Genomic DNA, 26,212 nt, shown 5'->3' with positions numbered 1-26,212 from the left:
GGACAGCCATTTCACTTATCACAGCGCGGGGACACGCCAGTGGCGTAACCAGGCGCTTAATAAATGTCCAAATAAATAAATAAATTGTGGCCTAGAAGTGGCCACCCTGTGAACACAGGTACCAACCAGCGAATCGATGTCTGCTTTGCCGCCGCCTCCCGCCGGAGCCCGAGCCCAGAGCCTGACAAGACCCAGACTCCCAGACTTCTCACAGCCCGATCCACAGTCCCTGCAAAGAAGGGACCCGTGGAGGCACCGAGAGACGTGGGACCGGACTTCTTGGAAGACACCTGAAGAGCTGGCAGCGCAGCACCAGAGGCATCCTCGACGTTGTGCTTTGGAGACTGAGAACCCCCAACACCGAGCAGCCCTTGCACCGAAGATCAGCCCCCCAGCATCTACACGATCTGTGTGGGGCCCTTTTGCATTGTGCCACTTGACGCGCCATCCTGGCCACTAGCCACGTGGTCAGCGGCCATCTTGGCGACCAAACCGAAGAACTACACTGCGGGTATGGTTGCTCCGGACTTGCCCCAGCTCCTGTAAAAAGGAGCACCCACTCTGACCTTGCTGGTCTAAATATTAAGCTTTTTTTGACTCCTGCGTGGCTTGCATTAGCCAAGGCCTGTTTGCTCCAATCAAGTTGCCGACGCCGCCAACAGCGAGAAGCCTGCGTGGGACAGCTCGTGACCGACTCCTGGACATCCTCAACCCCCGGTGTCCACATGGCTGCAAAGAGAAGCTACACCTCAACGCCTGTTTGCACCCGACATCGCCTGGTTCCAATCTGGTTCCACGGTAGTTACTGGCTAGTGACTTTGAACATTGTCCCCTCTGCTTTCAGGTCTTCACATCTTCAGATCCACCCTTGGATCCACCGGAACTCTTCACATGGAGCCGCCTGCAGCATCTTCAGCTCCAAGCATCATCGACCAGCGTGACGAAACCCGACACTACTTTGACCCTGTGCACCCGCTTCCTGTGGGTGAGGTAACTCAGCTCCGCCAGTGTTCCTACACTGGTACACACCTCTAGGGCCTGTGTCTCAAGTTTCAGCTTTCTAGGTCACTCGGAAGGTTCCGAACTAACTAACTTTGTACTTTTTACGCACCATAGACTTTGCATTGGTGAGTGCGTGCACTTTAAACACTGCACCCGAGTCCCGCGGGCCTTTCCCGACTTAGTCACTGCTAGTCTCGAATAGCTCCAGCGATTCCCAAGGCCCTAGGCCTGTTTCCTTTCCGATTGGTATCTCTTATACCACTTTCTTAGTATATGGTTTAGGTGGCCCCTAGGGCTCATCCATATTGTGCAACTTTTGTGTATTTTAAACTGTCTTGTGTTTAACGCTTGTGCTTCTGTGCTCATAAAGAGTCCAGGGGATACTTTTAGTTAATAAATCAATATATATTTTCAATATATATCTGTGTGGTGTCCTTTCATTTGGTATTCAAGGGGGTTGTGTATGGTAATACAGCTGGCTTCACATGCCTTTCAGAGTTTAGCCTAAGACTGCTTTGTCCACGTTACCACTAGGATAACTGGTCTATAAGGTTGACTTATAACCAATCATCATAAGGGTTGCTTGGCATGGTACAAAGTGATCACTAGAATTAGTGAGCATTATATACCAGGCCAACTTCTCACACTGCCAACAGATTTTATGAGCTTTAATCATTTGCAAAATTTCTGGTTTTAACCCTGACACAAATCGATAAATAAAATGGGTCATGTCTTTCATGTCAATGCTTTCCAAACCACTGTACTGCTTGAATACCTGTAAAAGTTGTTCATAATATGCATGTACTGATTCCTCCTTATTTTGGGTAGTCTTGTCTATTCTTGTCCAGTCAGTTTCCTTTGGGAGTACCTTTCCTTTCAAGTACAGTATTACCTGATTATATTTCTTCATTACCTCATCTGACGGGGCTCCTGTCTTCGGGTCTCTAGGGTACTCATCATTAGGCCAATCAACAGCTATCTTACATTCTATCCATAGATCCACAGGGACTACAATTTTAAATAACCCATCAAAATCTTTTAGCAGTAGTTTTAAAACTTTTACAAATCTCTCTGAGTTTCGGGAAATCATTCGTAAATGACAAAATATCTTGTCGGGACCATGGGACATGCACATAACCTCCTCCAGGCACTTCTCTCATCGGGCACAAACTTTCCACTTTTTCTGGCTCTTTTAGTAAATATTAATTTGCAGTATTTTTAGATTGGGCCTCCTCCTTTTTCTTTGCCTATCTAGATTTCCATTTGTCTAAATCACCCCACTTTTGTAACAACAATAGTAACTCCTTGATTTGCACTTTACGTCCTGACACATTCATGTTTTCTAAATCTTTGTCAGAAAATTCAGCTCTGTAAGGTTTCTGTAAAACTTTAGATTTCCCAATATCAATTCCCATTTCAGCAGCCAAACTCATTAACTTTTCATGAACTGTTTTAGTAATGCAAGTAATACTTCGGCATATAAACAATAATTCGTCTTCATTGAGAGTGTTTAACCTATCTAAACCCACATTTCCAGCCATCGTTTCTTCTAATTCAATTCTTAATTTAAAAATATCCAATGTCTTCGGCTGTGATTTTGGTTTTCTGTTTCTCAGGACCATCTCTCTATTTCTTGTGGGGTTACTACAGTAGCACTTCTTGTACCTGAGGATGTTTCCATCCGTACTTCACTAGAAGTTCCAGGAGTGTTTTTCCTGACGGAATCATCCACCGGTTCCCTTATAGGTAAATCCATCAGGGAAATCACTGACTCACATTCACTTGCTTGATCATCAACTTTCCAGGGTTCTTTTCTAGGTTGCACTACAGGTGTAGTCAAAACAGGAGATTTGGGACAGGACTGATTTTCACCATATAATGGAACAACGGGACCTATAGTGACCAGAATAGTCAAGGCTTCAGGACTCATATTTAACTGTGAAATTTTCCGAATTAATTCACTTTTCTGTTTATTTATGGCTTCTCGTTCCCTTTCCTGTAGCACTTTTTTAAACAAAGTTTCATGTACTACTAGCGGAACCAAAGGTGGTTTTAAGAACAGGGCACTAGGGTTACCTCTATTTGCTTCTTCATGGTAAGGTGGGGGACTTTTCATTAACAAATCCTCCAAATAGTCATCATCTGAATCACCACTAACCATTAAATGTTTTGTTTTCTCTGTGCTTTTGCTTCCTGATGCTTCCTCTAAAATCTGTACAGGATATAATCCTTCTACTAACATAGACTGTCTCCATTTCTTCATTTGTTTATCTCTTGTCTCTTTTGGAAATCTTGGATAAAATGTACTCCAATTTCTGTTGCTTCTGGGTCTATCTCACTCAAAAGCCTCAGTCTCCCATTCCTCTAATGCTTCCTACTGAGTTAATCTAGGTCTGGGATCTAATTCATTCATGCGTGTTCTCAAATTGTACAAAACTCTACCATTAAAGGTACCATGTTCTGGAAATGCCAAAACACCATCATCTTTTTTTTAATCTGTCCAATTCTCTAACGATACACAGGTGTGACAGCCCCATTCTACCATCATGTCTGATGCAGGTGTATTTGATGGAGGAATAATAATCCCTTCTCTAGGTTTAATCGTTTTGTCCTTTTTAAAGAAATTCTTGATCTTTTTAAATAGCGACATTTTCCTCTCTCCTCCGTACATGATATAAGGTCTTCCCCTTATGTACTGCTCATACCCAAAACCTAAGTACCTCCTATCAGGTCTATTTTATATAACTGTTGGATCTAAATGCCACATATAATTTGCACCAATTAAAATTAATATGCAGCTACACTCAATTGTTTACTTAATGCTTCACCAATACCAGGGCGTTTCTTATTTTCGAGAACCAATCAGTGATTTGAAATTAAATTACTTTTGATCAATGATTGCGCAGTTTTTCTCGTAAGTTCCCACGCTCCTGCACTCACACCTCCTTTACAATTACCTCAGCTACACTCCCGCTGTCTCAACCAATAACAGCGCGGCTCTGAGTGAAGTCAGCGCAGCTCCGCAACTGACTCCCTTCTTTTGCAAGGTAATACGAGAACTTATTTCTTTTCACCTTAAATGTTATATTTATTAATTAACAACATAAAAACATTAGTCACTGTGCCTAGGTGACTAAATTCAAAGAAAAGATGATTTATTTTACTGCGAGTGAATCCCTTCCACTTACTCTTCATACACTGTGAGTAGATCCCTTCTGCCTACTCTTGATTCAAGCATTAGAGAACCTGTTACTCCCTCGGGCTTACCCTTTCTAGGTGATATAAGGCCAAAGTTTCACCAGCGAACTCCTTTGCTATCATTTATTCACACATTTATACAAAAAATTCCCTAATCAGTGCTTCCAGTTTTACCTAACCATACACTTACTTCCTTAGGTAAGTGACCTCAATGCAAAGTGGCTTCCATTTACCACCCGCTATTCTGAATATAACAATACAAACATATAACAATACAAACGGGTTTTGGTTAATACAGAAAATAATACCAATTTCAAAAATAATCAATACACAACTAGCTACCTATCTTAACTAAACCCTAACCATATTACTGCTACCAAAAGAAATACTGATAGAGCGCGGGTTTACCTGCCCAGAATTTTACCATACTCACCTGGGCCAATAAAAGCATACACACTTTGAATAGGTAAACCCATGCTATACCAGTGATTTAAATTAACATTTTAGGACCTATACCATTTGACTTACCAATCCTTGTCCCCGGTACCTATAGTCCTAAGGAAACAAAGGAATTAGCATAATAGGTAGAAAACAATCATTTGCACTCATAAATAACCACAGACTCGGGAAAGATTTTAATGCTTTATCTATGTAAATTCTTAAATGTCAGAGTCCATACTAAATCAGTCAGAACTTGATCAATTAGAGAGAATAGAATCAAAATAAAACGATGCAGAAATGTTGTGAGACTTTGAGTTAAGCATTGAAGCATAGGAAGGGTTAAAAGAGGGAAACAGCACAATGACATATCCCGCTCAGCATTATATTTACCTAGAATGGTGTGAAGACCAACCCTGGCCACGGGCTGGGATAAAGGACAGGACCCCGAAAGTGCAGGTGCCAACAGGATAGACCAGGTGCAGACCAGAATCAGGATAAGTACGGACCAAATTGGATCAAGGCACAACCACCACAGGTCAAGACTGGCACCCACAGCTAAAGTGCAACGTCAGCATCACACCCCTCTTTGCAGCTAACTGTCGGACCCCGATTAGGTTAGCGAATCTTCTCCCTCAGGAACCCCAATTGGGTTATTGTATCTTCTGACAGAGTACTCCGCCAGCACCTCTGCTCCCGAATCTTCTGACAGAGTGCCCCGCCAGCACCTCTGCTCTCGATCACCTATTGAGTGCGTTGGGTCAGTGACAGGTCAGCTATTCGGACAATTCGGGCAATCTAACTAGCTAAGCCCATCTTAGATATACCATATTCCAGGGCAGTGTACCACCCCCCAATGTTGCAAATGTGTGAATTCCCTCAATTTGATTGGTCAAAAGATGAGGAGAGGTCATCACACCATACCAGTTACGAGGTCATACTCTTCAATATTCAGATTTATGTTCCCGCCCAATATTTTATTTTCCCATGCACTTTTATTCCACCCGGCAGTGAATGTATTAATAAGAACTACAATGTAATATAACAGTTCAGTTGAGCTTCCTCTCCCAGGGTCAAGAGGTAAGGTTCCCAAGAACATCTTCTAGCAAGTCACGACTTGGCCGGGTTTCAATGTCATGGCTTCTGGACTCTTGAGCTCTTCTGCGCAGTTGCAGGATTGCAAGATGGAGTGCAGCAAAATTACATCAGGCCCAAAGTACGATACATGCAAAGTAGAAACAAAACAGTTTTAGAACAAGAAATAAATGAATGCACTGTATACCACTTATCTCTACTCTACTCTATTCCCATTACTTTATTTTAACTAAAGCGTTAGAGATTATGCAGAACAAACAACTTTAGTAAAGGCAATTGTTCAAGCGTTAGCACGTTACACACAGAGTAGCCATCTTAGTTCTAGTGTGCAGAAGCAAGAATTATCCACCAAGCAGAGAGAGTACGTCATGTCACGTGAGTGTGACAGACGCATGCGCAGAAAAGTTCCAGCGTTGCGTCGGCCATTTTAGGTCCTGTCTAAAATGTTATATTGTGAGCCAGATATTTGCATAAAGTATGAGGACTTTAATTCGATCATCTGTGCTTCAAGTGAAAGTTCTGGCTTTAGTTACTCAAAGATACAGCTTCTTGTTTTCCTGGCTGTCCATAATGTGTTCTGAATTGCCTCATACAACTCCAAAGTTCAAAAACGTCTAATCTCTTCCTGAGCTGTTTCTTTCTTGTCCAACTTTCATATCCATATAGTGGCATTGGGAATATCATTGCGTATTTAATTCTTGCCTTTGTTCTTCCAGAAACAGCGCATTTGAAAAAGGCTTTCCTCACAACTGTGGCATCTGTCTCGATTAACTTCTTCGCTGCTATTGATATTTTCCCCCTGTGCTGGCACCTCTGATAACGGGTGTGGTCATGACGGAACCATTCCGTCATCAGCACAGCTCAACTGTGACTGATGACGGAATGGTTCCGTCACCAGCATCGAAGGGGTTAATAGAACCATGACGATTGGTGGATGATCCCAGAATTCTGAAGCAATTCACCACTTCTAGCTCTTCACTATCAACTCTAAATTTGATTGCACACTTATTTTTATCTCTTTGGTCGTATTTACATGTAGTCATAATCTCATTGTTTCTCTATACTGCCTCATCTTTATTATGAGTGTTCTCAGGTCTTTGTGTCATTTTGCCATATGAGTTATATATCATTATCATACTGAAGGTTGTTGGTGTTTCTTCTTCCATTTTTGAATATACCAAACTACTATTGTATCTGAATATAAGTTTGCACTATGAGCCAGATCAAAGTTCACTATTGTACTTGAAGAGATTCTGCACAACAACAGGGATTGGATGGGGCAGAATCATTATACTAGCCTGTTTCCCCTATAGAAGTGGGGACTATATCCCAGGAATGATAAACATATCTGCTGCTTCTGTAACCCAAAAGCAGTATGTGATAAGACTGCCTGGCAACCTACCTTATTTGATGCAGAGAGCTCATGAACCAGCAGCTTCATGTACAGCTTTAATGCCTTTTGAGTCGCTGAGTATGTTAAAATCAGAGACCTGCTGCAGCTGTCCAGAATAATCCGAAATTGCTAATACAAATAACTAAGCTTTTCTTGCATCACCTCATGTTCCAGTGAGAATAAACTACCCAAGCTTGACTTCAATGTCTATCTAAGACAATGGAAAATTCAGGATGACATTGGGTGGAAATACGCAGAGGAATCCATTTGCTTTGATGTCTATTTCCCAGTTCCTCTCGAATAATCTTCGCCACATTGTTGGGTGCCTAGGAATGTGGCATGAGCCTTGAATCTCGCTGATGGCATTGAATTGTTCTGGTCACATTTTGTCAATATCTCAGTCCTGCCCTAAGTTGATACACCACATTGACGACTCATGTGGCAGCTGTAGGTGGATCAACTCACTTCTGTGAGAGTCAGGGGCTTCTGGCCCTTCTCCTGGACCCAAGTTCCCTGACTGAAACACTTGTAACTCTTTAGGTGGCCTCAGCTCATTTACTGCACTACCAATAGATTGCCATTGCATGCAAAGGACCTGAGCACCAGAGTTTAGAAATACTTGTTCTATTCTGAAAAATCAATCAAACTAAGACTGTTGTGTGAATTCTTGTTCCCACATCAGACACTGAGCTAAGGCAATGCCTATTAAGGGTCAGCACCTCTATACTGCATGCAAAGACTGGGAGCACACATAAGTGTTTTTGAAAACATTTAGTTAAACACTAAACTGGTAGCATTTCCTCAAAATATCTTCCAATATGTTGTTCAAGAAGTGGGGTTTTGGGCAAGACTGGGAAGGCATGTTTTGAGGTTCTAGGAAGCATCTTCCATCTGTAGAAGAGTGAGGTTTATGAAGCTGCTCTCTGAATGACTACAGTTAACAATAGATCCTGAAATTATTTGGAATACAATTTCTTTTAAAAAACTTTGTTTATTTGGGTTCAAGCAAATATCAAAGCACAGATGTACACATGGCAATATCCAATTGCAATCAAATTGCAGGTAGCCAGTAAATACTTGCTTATTGCGAATAGCAGACTAAATTTGTTTTGATTACCTTTGATGAATACCATGCTGATTAGTCAAAGACCACTGGTGTAGCTCAGAAGTGCCGTTTACGTCTATCATTATCTTGAAGGCTTATTATCTTTAGTAACAAATATATTACTTTGAAGGAGCTTTGGAAGCCTTCTAAAATAAATATATTAAATATTTATTGTTTATGAGTTTAGCGATGAAAAATGTAGTCTTTGAAAAACTGCTATCCAAAAAAAACAGCCAAGCATATTATATCAAACACGCTACCTCATTTCCCACCTCTCATCCCACTCAGCCCACTATGCATCTCCTTTAAATGCTTTATAAAAACATATAAAAGTCCTGGCTGGTGGATACAGGGATATGTGCTTCCAGGGCCAGCTGTGTAATCAATCTGTATGCTGAGTGAGCTCTGGTGGCACAAGGACTTTCCACACGCATGGCCAATTGCCATACCGGACACCTAGAGGCTACAGTATATAGCTAAAGGTTATCCACACCTTGTTGTGTTCTGCAGTATTCATAGTAAATCCTTAAAAAGTCTACAAATGTAACAAAAAAATCTAAAGGGAAGTAATTATGATGATGACAGCATTTGTAATAGGAAGCCTTTTTTGACTGAAAATGTAATTTGAATAGTTGTTATTGTTACACTGAAAACCTCAAACACTAAAACATTGGGGTTGAGTGAGCAACTCACCCATGGCCACCCCATAGCACGGCCTATGACTTCCAGCTTAAAGTGACAGATTACATTACTTAATAACATCATAAATGTCATCAGAGGCCACATCTCATTTAACTATAAATCTCAGACCACCATAATGATTGTATTATTCTTCATCATATAAATTTCAAGAGAATAAGTAACATTCAAATTATCACATAGAAACAAGAGCACAGTTTTCCCAATAAACCTAAGAACCACAGTAAAATACTTTAAACAAATGAGTGTGTGTTTCTTATAATATACATCACGGATTGTAGAAGAGTCCTTTAGCCCTCTCAAGGCTATTGTTTATTTTATGTGTTTGTTTCTTAATAAGTTGATGGTGTTTTGACCAAGAAAGGTGGCCGGGTCTCTTCAGGACATAAACAATGGGGGGCGCATATGAAGAAGAAAAAACAAAGGTAGACAGTAATGTTATAGAAATAAATGGAGTGATCTAAAGAAGAGGCAATGTGAAGAAGTGATAAATACTAGCTTGAACCTAAGAAATCAATAGTAGAGAAGAGAGAGATGACCCTACTAGTTCCAGGGAACAGGGTACGTAAGACAAATTGAGCCTGTAGGGAAATCCCTGGAAACCAACTATGTCTGTTTTCACACCACCCTTTCATTCATTATATTCTTCAAACATACATTCAAAACTCGTATTGAGCCCCCTTCAATCCCAAATATTCTCAGACAAAAATGTAGCACTTACGATATTTTATTAGTATAAAATCTTCTTATTTTATCTCAAAATTAAAAATTTCGGAAAGGCTCCCGAAAAGCTACACTTAAGCAAAGAATAAAAAACTATAGTACAATTTATACATTCCACTCTATGTGGTCATAAAATAATACATAAACAACTCAGAGAAAAAGCATAAAACATAATCATAAAACACCCCTGTAGTTACCCCCCTAAAAAAACAATTCCTGTATTTTAATTGAATGTTAATCTGATCCAATAGCCCTATGTGTTTCGTGAGGGGTGCTTTTACAGGAATTCCTGTGTATGTCAAGGTACCCCAGCTTTTTTTGGATTCCTCGTTCTAGCATGGGTGTTGACGCGTTTCTGTGATTTAAACCATTAAATATGGGTCCACCTTCTTCAGGACAGTATTTCTTATGGGGTCACTTCTTTCAATTGATAGAGTTACTTCTGTACACATAGCCCTTACCTGTTTCGTCTCACTGGTGCCACACGGGAACTGCCTGTATCTTCTGAATACTTCTGGCCACCGTAGCAGCTTCTGCCCTTTGCCACTGCCTGCCCCCATGTTCGACGCGGACCGCCGGCTGCCGCACTACATTTCTCATCAGGCAGCGCAGCGAGGTCTCGCGTGAGGAGGGGGGCCAGGCAGATAAAATCACCGGCGGGCTCCCACGGCGTGGGAACCCCTCACCCGTTTTGTCTCACTGGTGCCACACGGGAACTGCCTGTATCTTCTGAGGACTTTTGGCCACCGTAGCAGCTTCTGCCCTTTGCCACTGCCTGCCCCCGTGTTCGACGCGGACCGCCGGCTGCCGCACTACATTTCCCATCAGGCAGCGCAGCGAGGTCTTGTGTGAGGAGGGGGGGCAAGGCAGATAAAATCGCCAGTGGGCTCCTGCGGCATGGGACGCCCGCACGAAGCCAGGGACAAGGGCGGGCCGTCTGTGGCCATCGGGGGCCGGAAGAGGCTGGGCTGGGCCCCCACTCTGAGATCTGCTACCTGGTTATTACTGCAAGAGTTTGGTCTTATTATTGTGAGTACCATTTCCCCTGGACTGCAGCTTTTAAGCGTATTACCGCCATTGTTACATGATGTCAAAACGTAAATTATGTAATGTAACATCCAACCGGAAGGGAAGAGGGCAGCAATCACTCCTTACATATCTCACGGGGGCCATAGGAGCTCTCGAAGAACAAATACATTTGGTAGAGGAAACTTTAACACAAGGGGATGTGGAAGGAGAGGTGGGAGAGAAAGGGGATATTGCTGGTGGTGTTGTAACACAAAAGGTGGTAATCGTAAAAACTGGCAGAATGGCTGCATACAGGTAGTGGATGATGAAACAATTTTAAGCGATCAGAGTGAGATGGGAGACGAATCACACCCACCTCCAAAAGGTAGCAAATTAGCTGTACGTCAGGAAAAATCCCAGGAAATTGCAGTAGTTAATCCACCCCTGCAAAGTGGTCAAAAAGATAAGGCAGGGAAAAAGAAAAAACCTACTAAAAAACAGGTTACCCGGAAAATGTACCCTAAGAAAAACCTAAATAACACTATCGCAGAAATACTAGATGGTCAAAATTATATAAAGGATATTCTCCATAACATCATGGAGTCCATAACATCTGACGTTCTACGGGCCTTAGGAGCATTATCAGATAGGGTAACTAACATTGAAACTATCATTTGTGATACTACACGTAACCGTACAGAGGGAACACATAGGAACTCAGGGGGTAACCAGGAACAGACTAAAAATAGTCCTGCTGAAAGAAATAACACTATAACGGTGGTCAGTGAAAGTAAAGATACAACCCCAGTCCAAACACTGTGTAGCATAGGTGACCAAGGGAAAAACTTTAGGAACCAAATGAAACAGACAATTAGTAACACAGGTTCAGATGTGCCCATATATCGTGGTGACTCAAACCCCAATCAAGAAAGGAGAGGGCAAACCTTTTTGGATTTACCTCCAGCACCCACTCCTTATGTGGTCCTTCTAGCGAATGTCCCGGAATTAGTACAACCCACCCAATAAACATGGAGTGAGATGCGTAATAAATCAGTACACTGGCTGGGTAAGCGAACTGGCCTGGGTGAACTTTTATTCAAATACTTTAAAATGGCCAGATGAATACAGTGGTTGGGGAAAGGTCCTAAGGAGCTCAAAGGTGACTGCATTGTCTTGACCTTTAGTGATCCCAGATTAGTTAGGGACATCTTGAGCAGGGCAGGGAGATTCCACCAGGACCATTTTGGCATGAATGTACTGCCCTTGGGGTTTTTCTATTCCCCAACCCAGATAAGCCCAAACGCTGAATTGTTGCACCCTGTACACGCACTCTCCGGGACATCCAACACGTGCAATCTACAGGGAAAAATTCGATACATCCAAACCGTTTTGATCTTCTGTCACGGTTGGATGACCAAGATTGACATCTTAAATGAGCTGACTGATTTAGACAGCGTACGCCCTAAGGTGGCTCCAACCCAGACCTTCTGCGATGCCCTCAATACATACTTCATTGATAAAATTGTGGACATCAAAGCGAGCATCCCCAGTTCCTCTAGCATTACCCCCTCTGCTCACCATTCCCCCACCTTTGAGGTTACACTAAACATGTTTCCTACCATGACCTCCGAGCAATTCCTAGCGTTATTGACAAGAGTCAAGTCCGGGGCACCCTCTGATAAATGCCCCACCTACATTCTCAAAGACTGTCTGTCCTCCGTCCCTACGCCGGCCCTTACCTTACTGAATACTTCTCTCACTTCCGGCCTAGTACCCCGTGCATTTAAGGAGGCAACAGTCATCCCACTTCTGAAGAAACCTGGGGCAGACCCCTCCTGCATGGCAAACTACCGGCCAATTTCTTTGCTCCCTTTCTTGGCTAAAGTCTTAGAAGCCCATGTCGCGAAACATCTGTCCAACTTTTTGGAGAGCTCAAACTGTCTAGATTCCCACCAGGCAGGTTTTCGCCCTGCCCACTCAACTGAGGCAGTGGTAGTCGCGGTCCTTGACTCGCTCCGTGACTGCGCTGACAGACACTCCCCTCAGGCCCTGGTGCTCCTAGATCTGTCGGCCGCTTTTGACACGGTCGACCACGACATACTGATCGACCGTGTCAACCAGGCTGGCATCAGGGGTCCAGCGGCAGACTGGCTGAAGTCCTTTCTGGAGAATCGTTCCCAGTCGGTCCGTCTTGGTACCCTGGTTGGCCCTAAACGGTCCATCACTTGTGGAGTTCCTCAGGGCTCATCACTGTCACCCCACCTGTTTAACATCTACATTCTCCCGTTAATCCAGGCCTTAAGAGATATGCAGGTGTCTGTATTTATTTACGCAGATGACCTGCAATTGCTCTTTATGACCGACAACTCCACACTCTCCATTTCTCATTTCCAGTCTACCATGCGGTTCATCCAAACCTGGATGAACCAAAATCACTTAAAATTAAACCCTGGAAAAACTGAGCTTGTGCTTACAGGGGACAGTGCCATATTCTGGGGCCCTCACTACTGGCCATCCGATATGGGCAAAGCCCCTACCCCTACCCCTGCCGCAAAGACACTTGGAGTGACCCTGAACAGCGACCTCTCCTTAAAAACTCAAGTGGGTCAAGTGGTCTCCAATTGTTTCTTCCAGCTCAGGAAAATCCGGAAGGTGCGACGTTTCTTCACTCCTGCAGCCATGACCCAGGTGGTGATTACTACGGTTTTGTCCAACCTTGATTATGCAAATTCCATATACCTAGGCCTACCCCTTTATCTCTTAAAGCGCATCCAGATGGTCCAGAATTATGCAGCCAGGTTAATCACTGCGCAACCCAGATCGCACTCAGCCTCTCCTCTGCTTAGGGACCTCCACTGGCTCCCCCTGGCCCAACGTTGCTCTTTTAAAACTGGTTGCATGACCTTTAAATCACTCCATTGCAAAAGCCCTAAATTCATAGACAATCTCCTCACCAGGTACACCCCCTCCCGCAATCTGCGCTCTGCGCACCAAGCCCTCCTCCAGACACCTGCCTTCATAAGCAAGCGCACTGGTGGCTGCAGATTTGCGGTTCTTGCATCTCGCCTATGGAACACCTTCCCCTTTGAGATCAGATCATGCCCAGACCTCTTGTCTTTTAGGAAAGCCTTAAAAACCGGCTTTTTAAACAAGCGTATCACTAATCGCCTTCCCCCTCCCGATTTCAGGATTCGTTCTATGTCTACTCTAGCACCAGGAAACCAATCGGAAGCAGCGCGCTCAATAAATACTTTTTAACATTAACATTAACATTGAAACATTGGTGAGGGAGGGAATACATGGGACTTTGAAAGAGAAATTGGGAAAAACCGAGATTAATAGTGGCAACATTTTGTGTATCAAAGACAGTAATCCATTAAGGGTGGAGAATAGCTACTGGCCTGATGCAGTCACTGTAGCTCGATGCTTGAGTGAGAAGGCAAGGAAGGTTTCCAGCAGCCAAATACGTACCATACAGGGAACGCCTGAAAGTGCAAAAAAGAGGGAGGGTGTGTATAAGCTGTTGAGCTGGAACATCGCAGGGCTTGCTATGAAAATACATGATCCGGAATGGCTGTCTTTTGTGGGAGAATATGACATTTTATGTTGTTAAGAAACTTGGACAGAGAAAGAATTGCACATTCAGGGTTTTAGCACATTCCATACCCCTGCAACCCACACCGACCATGGCCGCAGCAAGGGGGGCTTGTGCACTTACGTTTCTGTAGAGGCTGGGGTATTAAATGTCAATCTAAAATTTTGGTCTGAGTTTTACCAAGTCTTGACCCTGAAGTTAAGTGGGAATAAGGAGGTGGTCCAAGTTAACTTTTATAACAATGTCCCATTACATCAAAAAGAGATAGTCATTAGGAAACTGGGTAGTGATCTAAAAACTATTGAGGATTTTAGGGTAGAAGATATCCCTCACATATGGGTAGGGGATTTAAATTGCCCTCTCTGTGCGCACAGCGAATATGGCATCTGCGGCCTAGATGAAGATAATAAGGAAATATCCTCACATTTTATCCATAATAAGAATGGTGAGTTGTTTAATGACATTCTCTACCAATTCGATCTGGGTTTTGCAAATGAGTTGGGTGCAAATCCTACACCTTTCAGCCAACCTTTAATGGGAGAGGCTGTAACACCATCATTGATTTCATCATAGTTTCTAGGAGATATGCCACTAGCGCTATGGAGTGTAAAACAGAAGCAATATCAATGAGCGATCACTACCCAATCAGTCTACAGCTCTTACTTCTGACAAATTTTAAAAACAAGAAGAGGCAGACTCCAGTTTAAGGTGCGACTCGCTACAACAAATGGTTACTCCCTAAAATGGGACAGAGTTGACCCTGAGACCATTCTGCATAATCTAATTAGCAAAACTCAGCCTCAAATAGAAACATGCCTTAGTCAGGGGAGTGCCAATGAGGATATTTATTCCCACTTCCTAAGGATAACCGAGGAGACCTATAGACTACTAAGGAGGGAAAATAGAGGGGGTAGATCCAATCTGAAGGGATGGTTCGATAGAGATTGCTCAAGAGCCCACACACACCTTAAAAATACCTTGCCTACTACACCAAAGTGTAAGGCAGATAACAGACAGGCGAGGATTGTTTATCGCCTTGCCCTTAAGAAGCGAAAAAGTGAGCTAAAGAAGGAAGCCTGGGAAACTTTACATCAAGCCTGTGTAACGAATAATAATAGTGGCTTCTGGAAAGCCGTAAATGCCCCTTTCTACCAAGATAAAGAGGTAGATACTATAGATGTGGCCATTACGGGAGAACGGTGGGCGGAATTCTTTGGGGATCTCTATAAATCTAAGAATGTAGTGACCGATGTACAAGTAGAAAGCGAACATGGAGTCTTCCCCCTTGATTTGAATATAACCCTAGAGGAGGTGATATGTGCCATTAGGGAGAGTGCGAGGAGAAACAAGGAAAGGCTTGGGTCCTGTCACTGTCCGGCCTGGACCACTACTATGAGATAAACAAAAACAGTGGCCGGGCAGATTGAGTTATTAGAGCAGTACACCACCTAGTGAAATCAATTGCTAGGTTGGACAACCATTTGTATTGAATTAATTCTTATTTTATAAAGTTTTTGAAAAAGTATTTTGGCATCCAAATACAGCACAATATTTACAAAAAATATACATACATACATACAATCTACTGAAAAAACATGTCAAACACAGTAATTGAACAAGGAAATTGTGACAAAAAAGAATTACCATAGACAACTATACTATGCCTCAAATAGATCAAATGTTGAGGCACCAGTCCTGGATGAAACTGAACAAGTAGGCTAGCAAATTGTTACATTGGCCTGCTTGTTAACACCAACACAAGATACACAATGAAGTTAGTCACAGAGTGCTTTGACTAGGAATCACACGTAAACTGCTGAGTACTTTACAAGTGTAACAGTCAATTCCTATCAAGCCCCATCTATTTGGTATCTTGGAGGTAAGAACGTCGACGCGTTTCAAACCCAATATAATTCTGCGGGTTCTCCTCAGGACACGGACTGGGGGGTCGCTGTCACTTATTGATGAGGGGTTCAGATCACTCCCTCGAAAAAGCGCATGTAATGCGGAAGGCGGGTGCCGGTACTCGTCAGTTATTCAATGTTCGAGTCTTTGTAACTTCGTCTTGGGGCAGAGTTCGTTCTCACAGCACACGTGTGGGAGCAGCAGCCGCCGCACGGGCTTGTCGGTTTTCAGCAGAGTTTGTGAACGCTTCGGTCCGGCACCCATCTACTTCTGAAAGACAGACTAGTAGGAGTAGATTCTCTTTCTGCCACTAGACTGTGCGGCTTCTTATCAATATTTTCTGTCAAGATTTGTATTTTATCTAATATATTTTATAGTTTTTAGTCCATGTTTTTCAATAATTATATATTGGATCATCTTAAGTGAATCATGTCCTATCTGATGCATAGCCTTTATGAAATTCCTTGTGTAGTTGCCAACTCTTTTATGCACTTATCTTGTATCTGGCTGTATTTGATTGTGATAGTGAATGTATGTATATATCTTTTTATCTGTTCTTTGTGCTTTTATGACTTCGTATGTAATGAAATAGAATAAAGCTTTATTACTACTACTGTACACATAAAAATGAAAGGACAATCAGCTATATGTGACTTTACATTTCAACATCAATCATATGTCACTTTATACCGCAGCTCCTTTTGAGGTTATCATCCACTATATGTAACCTTACAATTCAACAATAATCATTGGCCAACCTATTACCGACATTCCCTTTAAACATTAGTCACAGGTCATTCTCTTACAAAAACTCCACTGGAGGTTATCTTTGATCTTCTTGCACCCTTGACATACATTTCACAAAGGGAAGGCATCATTCAACAACCTATATGTAACAATTGTCTCCTGACCATTCTTTTATCATACAAAATCAATATGAGATTCAAATGAGCTATACAGTATGTGTTACATTTTGGTTTAGAATATGGTGGGAGTTCATACATATTCTCAGTCATACCCCCCCGCAATCATACATAGCCATTTATTCTTTTCTACTGACCTTTAATTATTTCTAGTAAAGAGTGCGGTCCTACTGAAATCTTGTGGGTAAGTAGGTACTTCAAGTTAAAATTTATATTTCTAGTGTAAGAGAGAAATATTGTTTCATTTTTTATATATCATATCACGTACATATCTGCTTATACTCAATTCTCCCTCTATTGATTTATTGTTAATCCATTTGTTTACCTTTTTGTCAAGCAATAATGTATATATTCTTTCTTCGCTTCTTCTTGTTTAAAAGGGGGAGCTATTTACCGCAAATTCATACCATGATGATGTATGTAATCCACATAAATATATATCTGTTGCGGAAATGTAAACAAGGAAGCTTTCATAAGTCACTCTCCCAACATATTGCCCATTCTTTGTTGGCATACTTCACTGTCGTTCACCTTTTCTTAGACATGTAGATTCCTGTATACGATATTATGAAGCGGGAAATCCCTCTGTTTTCTTTTTCGGGTTGACTCTTTAATTGTCTTTTCCCCGATCACTCAAAAAGATTTTTTTCCTGATTTGTGGACAAGTTTAAGAAGAAAAATTCAGTCATTCCTTCATATTTATTGTGGTGGACCTATTTATTTTATTTCGTTTGTGTCTTGCTATGTTGTTCGTATTATTACTGCCTTGTTTCATTATGCTTTCCCTCCACGTGCCATATACCTTCGCCTCTATTTACTGACGGATGTTAAACCTCAATTCTATATTATAACCCAGTCTTTCATGATGAATTCTAATTTATTTCATTGTCTGCAATGGGCTCCATCCTTTTGCCTTTTTACATCTAACCAGTACGTTCTAGTATTAGTATTGGTGCCTCTGACGCCACCCCTATTAATACTGGCCTTCAGCGTTGTCATGCATGTGAGATTCCCTTCCCCACCAAACTGAGCTTGTATACTTTAAACTCTCTTTTTTAATTTTTTTTTATTATCTTTATTTTCCCTGTTCTTGTGACGTGCTAAGATGTCTAAATAGACGTTATCTAACACAGCGGATATCTTTCCTATTTTATCTTTATCTAGATTCCCTATCGCTGCAGTTTTAAGAACCCATCTCCTCTCCTGCTTTTCGTGGACCGCCTCGCTCAGCTCCTCGTTTCGATATGTCAGCAAGGTTCTCCCGGGTGTTCTATTTATGCTCCGTTTGATTGGTTCAGATTGATTTTGCCTTCGCAGGGTGGGGTTTAACCTTTTCCGAGACCCATATTTTATTGCGCACCTCTAGCTGCCATCCCAGAAAACGTTGCCAATGTTCTTTCATTGTGGTTAAGCGCTCAAAGGCACTGCTACCTTGCGCATGTCTGGTGGCCATATTGGAATGGGCTGCCCAAACCTTCCCCCATTAACTTTAGGAGGATGCATAAAGCATTTTTTATTTTACCTTAAAATTTCGGGTTAGCCACTGTGATAACTTTATAAACAAATACTTTTTGCAGAGGATATAGAAATATACTTTACAGATTTTTTTACTATTTCTTTTCTCCTATTTAAACTTGGACGTAAGCCCTATCTATTACATAAGTAGGTGCGACCATATAGCCACAATATTTTTATTGGTGCCAAAGTCCCACTCATCTATGGACATTGAGTGTTTTGCTTAAAAGATCTCATTTTCCAAACCTATAAAAACATCCTTTGTTTGCAGTTTTTTCCCTCGCTGTCAAGGGGTATGTTTTCCAGGGAGATATGTTTCTACACTTTTTCCCGATTTTCCTCTATTAGTTAATACATGTTCTACATGGGAAGTATTCCCATACTTACACAGAAATCTAAACTCTCAATGTTAAAGTTAAAGCATAGTCTCCCAATCCTCTCTAGAATTCAAGCCATTTCTGATGGTATTGAATTTTACCATAAACCACTGTTCTTGTTGTTTCCTGCGTTTGGTACTGTAACTGTTGACTATTCTCCTCTGTTCCATGATTTCCTCCAAGACAACCCATCCTATATCATTTACACTGTGATTTTATTCCCTCCAGTGGTTAAACAGCGGGGCATTTTCCTTATTTGTATTGATGGCTGACTTATGTTCGCATATTCTGAGCCTAAGTTCCCTCCCTGTCTCCCCTACATACCCTGTCCATATGGACAGAGGATGAGGTAGACAATGTTCTTACTTCTGCAGTTGTTAAGAGTGCTAATTTCATACTTAATAGAATTTAAGGTAATGTCTTTGGTGACTAAACATAGGTCACATATACTACAGGTACCACAATTGTGGTTCCCCCTGGCTTTACTACCTATTATCGTTTGTTCGGTTTCTATTTTGTCTTCTCTATATGTGTGGACTAAACTGGTACGAAGGTTTTTATTTTTCCTGTAGGCAAACTTAGGTTTCGGGAGGCATATTTCTGCTCCATCATTTAAGATTTTCCAGTTGTAGTTTATTATGTTTTTTACTTTGTTGGCCACACTAGAAAACTGGCTCACCATTACTATTGTGTCCAAATGCGTTTTTCTTTTTTTGTTTTCAAGGAGACTTTTGGTATCACAGTGTCTGGCCCTTTTCAATGAATGATTGATTAATTTTTTGGGGTAGCCTCTTTCCCTAAACTTCATTTTAGTTTCTTCTGCATGCTTATAGAAGTCTTCTATAGAAGTACGATTTCTTCTGAGCCAAAGAAATTCCCCAAAGGGTATGCTGTCTTTCTGACTCTTGGGGTGGTAGCTGTTGTAATGCAATAAAGTATTGCATTCTGTTTCTTACTTGAGCAGTTATTTTGGAAGCAGGGGACCCCTATATAGTAATATACTCGCTATACATATGGAACAATAACTGGTTAGAAAAAGTCTATAGCCGAGTAAACATACTGAATAAAAAAACAAGATGATTAAATACAACTGTAACTCATAACCCACAACACAAGGACTTATCACCAATAATGTGGATGTATTCTTTAATTTTATTTTTCAAAAATATATATTTTTTGTTTTTATATACAGCAGTTTTTTACACAGTTGGATCTATTTGATTTCAGTGTGATTCAAAATTTATATGGCAGTATTTACAAGAAATTCATAAAAAACACACATAACAGACAAACAATTTGCATTAGCCAAAATAGACGATGGAGGCAATGTGGTAGATAGACATACTACGTGCGCTTCGGCTAGGTAGCCTTCATCAGGTGGCCCGTCTATTGCACTACAATTTAAAAACATATAGGTGAAAGTCAAAAAGAGGGAATATATACAGTGGGTTTCTGCGATCAACAGTGTAAGTTAAGACACTATACATTTTGAAGATATAAAACTATAATCATAAAGTTTTAAAAACATGATTACATATATACTGGACCTGTTATACTGTATTTACATTGCCACATATATAATACATATACCTTTATCTAGTATGTACAAAACATACGTTTACTCGATAGGAGCGAGATTATACTAACATTCTTAACATGACTAAATAGCTTCACTCCAGCCGTCTATGAGGAAATGCATTATATAATCATCTGTGCACATATCATCTCAGACATAGTGAATAGAATAAACATAGCTAGTAAGCACATATAATGTCACATTATATTGTACATGAGGAAAAATGCACTTAAGGATTCTAGATGAATGGAAGCACATAGTTGCCACAATTGTCTATATAAGGAACGCAGCTATGTATCAGAATTATAATCCACTCCTTGTTGGTACTTACATATACAGCCCAGAAATGGGTGAAAGACTCACTCAATCGTTAACGCCTCATTTTCCTGTATAGCTATAGAAAAGGGAAATAGAAGAGGGACGGGACATGGTGAGGGCAGAAATGAAAAATAGATGTCAGGGTAAACCATCAAAAATATCGTGACTTTAAAAGTGACAAAGATGAGAAGATATTCAGGTAATATTGATCGTATTACAGCGAATACACAGTAGTGATTGCTAAATGGATAATAGAGCGCACAAGGGTTCAAAAGAACATGGAGCACATAGATCAGAGGTGTAGCAAGGGGATAAGAGAGAAACACCATGATGATGAGTGACTTCCCAGAAGTGAAGAAAAAAATCAAGAAAAAATAAATAGTGAACCATAGTGATAAGGTATATTATCTCCTAACGGTGTTGCTAACCACCATGATTGCGTCTATCCATATTTACCACCCATCGATAACTCAACGTATAAATTAAACCAATTGATAAGCAGATGGGATAAGGTTCCTAGTAAATGAGAAACGATGAGACCAGTTAAATTTATATATGTCAGGTAAATAAGTGTGGACTATATGGTGTATCATGTCCGCACATATTGTAGACAGCCATATACCTTAGATGCAGAATGATGATGAAAAATATCCTTTCAGGTAAATCTAGTTCTCCATGGCAATATCGAACATACAGCACTGACAAACAAGCTCTACGGTGCTTCTGCTGATGCAGCTCACTCGGACGAGTGAGCACGGTGCTCCGCAAACAAAATTACGCACAATGAGGTCCTTGACAAGGCGTCTGATGTACGTTCTCCGCCCCCCTTTGCCTCATGGGATTTGTAATTCTGTAATGCAGGCGCCGTACTGATGATTCCTGACAGAAACGCGTCGATTTGACACCCATGTTAGAATGAGCAATCCTAAAAATGCTGGGGGACATTGAGATACATCGGAATTCCTGTACTAAGCGCCTCTCACAAAACACATAGGGCTATTGGATCAGATTAACATCCAATCAAAATACTAGAATTGTTTTTTAGGGAGGTAACTACAGTGGTGTTTTATGCTTTTTCTCTGAATTGTTTATGTATTATTTTATGACCACATAGAGTGGAATGTATAAATTGTACTAACGTTTTTAATTCATTGCTTATGTGTACGTTTTCAGGAACATTTTCGGAATTTTACATTTTGAGATAAAATGAGAAGATTATATACTAATAAAATATTGTAAGCGCTACATTTTAGTCTGCGAATATTTGGGATTGAAGGGGGCTCAATACGAGTTTTGAATGTATGTTTGAAGAATCTAATGAATGAAAGGGTGGTGTGAAAACAGACATATTGGTTTCCAGGGATTTCCCTATAGGCTCAATTTGGCCTAAGAAATCAATTCCAGCCTTCCGTAGGATAAGATAGAAAAGAACATGTGACATCAGCCTCACCAGTAGGGAATAGTGTATTGGGTGTCAGCATGAAATAACATAAAGGTAATTAATTCAGGGAGAGAATTTTACCTGGGAAGGATATCACAATAATATCAGTCAGTGCTCCAATATCAATTCTATACAATTTGAAACAAACATGTTTGGGCCTGCTTACCCATGGTGACCCATTCAGAAAACAGAAATCAGCATGAAACGGAGATGCTCCAATGTATGCGTCCAGTGGCGCCGAGCTGTGTGGAATGCAGGAAGTCAATTTAAATCGTATACACTTGTTTGGGTCCGCTTACCCATGGTGCCCCATTCAGGAAACCGAATTCAGCATCAACCAGATTTGCTTCAATGGATGCACTCAGTGGCACTGAGTTTCATACAGAACAGCAAGGCACGTGGATTGTCACTGTCTTAATCGTGCGCATGAAAATCTCAGCGGAAGCAAACCTTGGAGTTTGGTTTGCATTACAGCTGTCACAAGGATTTGTGGGACAGAGAAGGACCAAGGGGTTGTATGGAGGCCTGCAACAGAAACACCAAAGTAATTGGATGAAAGGTTTTTAAGGGGAGCGGGAGGGAAGCAAAAAAAGAAAAGATCATAATAAATATACGTCTAGCCAACAGGAAATGGGAAAAGGAAACCTGCATATGACAGCTACAAACGTGATAGTACCCATGAATTCAGAATAATGCTATTAAAAAGAAATTACATCAATAATATGAAGCACAACCTGCCAACATAATAATATATGTAGGAATGACCAAGATCAGTTTTGAAAAGGGAAACAAGTCTACACCATTCTTCAATAGTATTCAACCCACTGTCAATTGAGTCACTTCTCATGATCCAGCTCCCTTCCAGTTCCTTTAGGATGAGGGAAAAATTCCCTTCTGTAGGTGGGCCTTGCATGGCTTCCTGTTCGTGCCATTTGATGTCATTTGGTGAATGGTCATTTGCTGAATGGTCAGCCTCAATGAAATGTTGTGTCAATGGTGCGGAGGTGACTCAACACCAAATCCTGCTCCTCTGTTGGACAATGCATACCTTAATCTTCTGTGTGGTTTGGCCAATATAAATTAGTGGGCATGGGCATCATATGCAATATACAACATTGGCGCTATTAAGTTCAAGAAACATTTCAATGCCCCATTAATATCGCTGTATAAAAAAGTCTTAATATTATTTGTAAATTGGCGTGCCATATAGTTTCCACATTTATTGTGTCCCGGGCTCACTGTGCCACTGGATTCAAGCTACTCTGGCTGTTGAGGGTTGATACCCTGTAACCAGTCCCAGGATGCTTGTTTCTGGTCCAAGGAGGACCTGGCTTGGTAGCTTGGGCTGGACTTTTCCCATGAGGAGCAGGGTCAACACTGATTTGTACATGGTGACCAAAAGAATGATGGAGTTACACCAGATCTTTTGACTGGGGGGTGAATGTTTAATTTGTTCTGCATTCCATCCATCAATTGTGTGTCTTTTGCTCACATTAATGAAGAGGCAGCTTGAGTGGTCAGATCACTTGATGGTGCTTGATGACATTTTTCTCTTTTTTTTATATATAAATATTTATATAAATTCAAATTCAAATTCAAAAAATAGCTTTATTCGATTTTAGCAAGGAAAATCATAAAAGCACATTTTAATACAACATAATAAAATGAATTCGACTCAGACCTAATTTAAAAATAAACATAAACGATAAGAAAAGACTTTGAAATTTTAAAAAAGGTATATATCAGGATTCAGAGGACAGTCAATTCATGGATGCTCTGCACCTTACTGCAAATTTCAAAAAGCTAGCAGCTACAGTAATGGTATGTTCATCTTCGAGCATATAGAGCTTGAGTAAGGCTGGTCTGCACTGTCTTAGACCCCATTGTTTCAAAAGTGGTAGGAGATGCTTCTTTCTACCCCAATCGTAAAATTTGCAGAATAAAAGGACGTGAATATTGGATTGCTTAGAGGTATTATCACAAGGACAGACCACCAGATTAGTGGACCAGTCATTAGTGGTGGGAAATGTTAGTAGGCGGTAGAAACACTCCGTCCTCATCCTTGTTAGCAGCATTCTCGTGTAGGTTGGAATATGCGGAGAAAGATAGGAGGGAATGCCGACATCGTGAAGTAAGAGCTTGTGGTGGGCAATCGATAGTTTGTTACCTTCAATATAAGAGCGCCTGTCTTCAAGTAAGCCTAGAACAACGGGCCTTAAGGTCCTATTTTAGAATGGTTGTGCATAGGGTCGGGTTGGCATATAAATCGGCTAAATCCAGAGATGTTAGGAATTTCCGCACGTAGGCAAGCCAGGATATTTTTCTTGAGTCACTTAAGGCCATACAGTCCTTGATCACATCTCGGTTTAGCACAGTTTCCGAAGTCCATATTTTGTGCCATAAAAGAATTGGTGCGGTTTTAATTGTGTCCGAGATATGTACACGGGCAAGCTCGTTGTGGCAGACTGTGGTGGAAATTGATCGTGGCACAGCCAGCAGGTATTTTAAGAATGCATTCTCGCTGGTTTGTATCTCTCCACAGTCCGCCAGACCCCAAATTCCAGCCCCATATGTTGCAGTGGAAATACATTTAGCTGCAAATATATCCAACAAGATCCCTACCGGTTTCCCACCTAATTTTGTGGCAAATTTCTTTAGGGCTCCAATTTGTCTAATGAAAGCCAAGTTACGGGTATGAATAGCATTTTTCCATGGCCCTTTGCTATTAAAGAGTATGCCCAAGTAAGTAAAAGTTTTTGTGAGAGAGATCTTGGATGCGTTAATAAACGTGTTGCAGGAAGTGTTCTTCTTTTTACTACAACACATGGTAAAGGTTTTACTTACGTTGATCTTTAGGCCTCTCTCGCCCATAAATGTTGAGAAGGCTGACAGTGCTTTTTGTAGCCCTAATTGTGTCCTTGACATGATAACGGCGTCGTCCGCATATAAAAGAATTGGGACTGCCAGGCCTCTTATTTTAGGGTAATCAACGTCCAATTTCGCGAGGCAGTCAGCGACGCTGTTTATATATAAATTAAAAAGAAAAGGGGCGAGGATGCAACCCTGTCTAACCCCCTTTTTGATGGGAAATTTACTCGTGCAACTTCCATCCTTGCCGTAGCGAACCTTGGCCCCAGCTCCACGGTACAATTCTTTTATGAAAACAAGTATATTGGGATCAACTCCCATGGCGGTAAGGGTAGACCACAGTATGGAGTGGTTAAGGCAGTCAAAAGCAGAGCTTAAGTCCACGAAGGTCATATATAAATTACTCCCTTTTGCCGTCACATATTTATCGGTAATCAAAGCTAAGTTGAGGCATTGTTCCACTGTCCCAAGGCCAGAGACAAATCCATATTGAAATTTGGACAAGGTGTTGTTTGCCTGAGCCCATATCTGCAGTTGATTCAGCAGGACTCTCCCCGCCACCTTCATCATGGAGTCCAACAAGGAAATGGGTCTGTAACATTTTGGGTCCATTCTTTCCCCTTTTTTGAAGATTGGTATTATGATGGCTTCTTGCCAGGTTTCAGGGAATCCTGTGTGGGCATAGGAGTTAAGGACATTTGTGACAATTGGTGCCCACAGTTTGATGTTATCTTTAAATAAATCTATTGGGATTCCGTCCGGCCCAGGGGCTTTGGCATTAGAACTTTCAAGAATGGCCAGTTCCACTTCTGCATAATTAAAATGGATGGTGAGTGGAAACGACTCTGTATAATTTCTTTGTGTCTCGTTACTCTCCGTTTGATGAATGTCAAGGTGGGGTGGCTCAATCTGTTCGTCTAGTTTATACAATTCTGTAAAGTGATTTATCCAGACTTCCTCTTGGATGGCAATTTCTATGAGGTCAGTTGTCCTATCAATGAAAAAAGGGGCGTTGACCTCCCTCCAAAAGGCC

This window comes from Lissotriton vulgaris, chromosome 4_1 (assembly GCF_964263255.1).
Source record: "Lissotriton vulgaris chromosome 4_1, aLisVul1.2, whole genome shotgun sequence".
In the NCBI taxonomy this organism is placed as follows: domain Eukaryota; kingdom Metazoa; phylum Chordata; class Amphibia; order Caudata; family Salamandridae; genus Lissotriton; species Lissotriton vulgaris.
This window is presented reverse-complemented; position numbering follows the sequence as displayed.